Consider the following 3385-nt stretch of genomic DNA (forward strand, 5'->3'; position numbering starts at 1 on the left):
AAAAAAAAAAAAGAAAGTTGAAAAGAGGGACAAAAAAGTCAAAAAAAGCGCCAAAAGCGTGAATTTTTCACCCGGAAGGAAAACAAATTCATGGTCGACGGGAAGACAACTCAGGGGTTAAATATTAGAAAAGAGGTTGTGATGACCCTTTAATTTAGCACAGAGGTGTTCCATAGAAAAATCATGACATGTGTCTCTGTACCGCTGCGTGACTGAGGGCAGTTTCTCTTCATCCACTGGAACTAGAACCCATGAAAGTCAGCTGTCCAGCGGTGGTGTAAGAAGTACTCAGATCCTTACTCCGCCCTACTTAAGTAAAAGTACTAATACCACACTGTAAAAATACTCTGTTAAGTAAAAGTCCTGCATTGAAAATGTTACTTAACCCTTGTGTTGTCTTCCCGTTGACCATGCAACTTTTCTTCTTCTTTTTCTGGGTCAAAATGTAAAATCAAAACTTTGTACAATGTTTTAGTTAATTTTTTTTACACACTTTTGTTGCCTTTCTCAACATTTTTGTTGCTTTTCTCGATGTTTTTGTCAAAATTTTCCACGTTTACACATATGTCACTTTCTGTGTCTTTAAAAATAAATCTTTTTAACATTCTTTTATCATTTGCATTCAAATGCTAAGCTATTGAATAAAACACCCACACTTATTTAAAGTAGTGAACTGATCATTTGTTTTACAAATTTATGATAGAGACACTTTTTATAGGCTACTTACTTTTAATAAAAGTTTGTAAGTATCATCAGGAAAATATACTTGGAGTATTAAAAGTAAAATTACTCAATGCAAAAAAAAATTCCTCACATTTTAGAAACTGGAAACGATCCAAACAGTTCTGTCAATCAGCAAGGTGTTAAATCAGCTTATCATATCAGCTGGGACTTCTAGTTAGTACATTCCTACTTCTTTTTTTACACACACAGAGGAGAGAGATCTGGGGATTAATTTAGCTTTGGAAAGTGGGTAGTGTGCTGCTGCCTCTCTCTGAGGCTAGGACATGTTACATGTAAATGTTTTCTTTTCTTAACAGATTCAAAGGTATCACCCTCCAAGACCTTTTTCCCATAACTTTATAGAACTGCTGACATTACTTTTTCTAAACGCGTTTAGAATCAAAATAGTCTGATTAAATGGCTCTTTATAACAAAGTGGATTCCTAATACTGTGTGTGTGTGTGTGTATGCTTATGAATGAGTATATTGATATACAAACTTGTGTCTGTACATTGTAATCAAATTCTTTATGTTTAATGTTTGTTTGTTTATGCATGTACCAATCCCCAAGGAAGATTCCTCTTAAGTGTAACTTACTGTGGTAATAAACCTTACCTGATTTACCTTGTTTAGCTTTAATGTCCTATGATTTTTCCGTTTTTATATTTCTGTGTGAGTAGGCTACTTTGAGAGCAACAAAAAGCCAGAGTCAAATTCTTGTATGTGGTTACACTTGGCCATTTAACTTGTTTCTGAGAGGACATCACAGATTTGGCCTGTACCTGACAGAGTGCAACAACGGAACACACCGGGAAGCAAAGCGCAAAGACGGCTAAATATGCCTACTATTTGCTATAAGGTATGTTAGGTATAAAATGGTCATGATGAGTCTTTGGTCTAAGTTCATGTGACCGATACGAGGCGTGGCTTACAACGTCAACATTGATTGACGTGGTTTGCCCCTTTCTTTAACTGTCTATGGTTCCCACGCATCTGCTGTTAGCCTCCACCGGGAAGCTAACGTTAGTTTAGCTATCAAACAGAAAATGTGGCTAACCGCTACCTGACAGCGTGATTCAGTCTTAAATAATGTTAACTCAACCTAAAAACAGGAAAAGCAGGCTATAGCTGACGTAACAGCTGTTATATTTATTTTAACGATTGTTTTCAGGTTTTTATTTGAGGGTCTTTTAAAGTTCTTACAAGCTGTCTCAGCTAGCGGTTAGTCGAATTAGCCGTTAGCTAAACAAACCGTAGCTCCCTGGTGGTGCGCGGTGGTTTATGGGTGTTTGTGGTCTAGCTAAGTTCATGTGACCGATACGAGGCGTGGCTTACGACGTCAACAGTGATTGACGTGGTTTCACGACCAGGAAGCCAGCAGTGACATCACTTTCCAGAATTCCCCTTCAACAGCGCGACGAAGAGAGAAACAGCTGAAAAATAAAGGAGTTTGCTGCTGCTGTCTGAGATTCCGAAGTGTTGAAGCGGATTTTACAACCAAGAAATTAAAGGTGAGACTGTCTCTACCAAAACTCTAAGTAACGCTAGCGTTAACTGTTACGTCCAGATTTCGTTTACCTAACAACCTAACGATACGGGCTAGCTCATTGCTTCCCTGCTGTTTATGTCGGAACAAAGACGGTCTGCGGCGCGACTCAGCTAAAAGACATTAGTTTTGTCTTCATTCGTCTTTCAAACTGTTGTAATTTCAACTAAGTTAACTATCCATTCTACTAGATCTGTCTGCCTGCTTTAACCAGCTAATAGCGGTTGATTCGTTTTTTTAATGACTGCAGTTAGGCACCATGCCGTTAGCTAGCTAACGTTGATTTGCAACTCATGCTGTAACTTAACTGTTCATATAATAAAGACACGTCACTGACGTTAGTTCCTCTCTAAGATGTATAGAGACGTTTAACGTTCCTTAATATTAGAATTTAAGGAAATATATAAAGGAAACGCGCATTCTTTTATAACTAAGCTAACGTCAGTGAAGCCCCACGTCTTATCTTTGAGTCTGCGTTGTCATAGCGTCAAAATATCAAGTTAGCTGATGGTGCCTGTTTATGTGGCCTATTGAGGTGTAGCGCTACAGTAGAAAGGGTGTGGGTCAGTCCATAGCAGTACCGTCGCAGACTTCTGTTTCGTTTTACCGATGTCAGTCCTCCACCTCCCTCCTTCTTCCTCTGTCTCTTTTTTCCCAGCCATGTCAATAGACCGGAATAAGCTGCCAAGAAGACCACATTCTTGTATCTAAACCAATTCGTTCAGGCTTACTGAAGTTAGCCCTCTCTTTCCTTCCCAGTTGCCACCAAAGCGTTTGTTTTTGCTAGCACTGCTCTCGATAAACCAAAGCCTTTTATAAGCTGTTCTCTTAGCCTGTGTTTATAGACAAATATGAGTTCCCTTTACATTTCAAAGAACATCACTTACATAGCTTTATTGATCCCCAAGGGGATATTCAAGGTCCCAGTAGCTTACAGACATCACTCATAACATACATTAATAACATGGACAACAAGAGAAAATACTAAATAAAAAATCCACATGGATGTACTAATGGATGTATAAGCATGAGACGCTTGTACTGACAGAGCAATTATATTGTGCATAAAGTGCTCTGTGTGTGTGTGTGTGTGTGTGTGTGTGTGTGTGTGTGTGT

At 38.7% G+C, this 3385-nt stretch overlaps 1 protein-coding gene across 1 annotated transcript in view; it reads left to right on the plus strand.

Annotated features, from left to right (window-relative positions):
• The first annotated feature begins 2048 nt into the window (after window positions 1–2048).
• sdcbp2 (syndecan binding protein (syntenin) 2) overlaps window positions 2049–3385 on the plus strand; it is an 18337-nt gene continuing 17000 nt past the window's right edge. The window contains exon 1 of the mRNA XM_032521057.1: window positions 2049–2234. The gene's annotated coding sequence lies outside the window, so the exon portion shown is untranslated. The remainder of the gene's footprint in view (window positions 2235–3385) is intronic.

Source organism: Etheostoma spectabile, chromosome 7, assembly GCF_008692095.1.
Source record: "Etheostoma spectabile isolate EspeVRDwgs_2016 chromosome 7, UIUC_Espe_1.0, whole genome shotgun sequence".
Taxonomy (NCBI): Eukaryota; Metazoa; Chordata; class Actinopteri; order Perciformes; family Percidae; genus Etheostoma; species Etheostoma spectabile.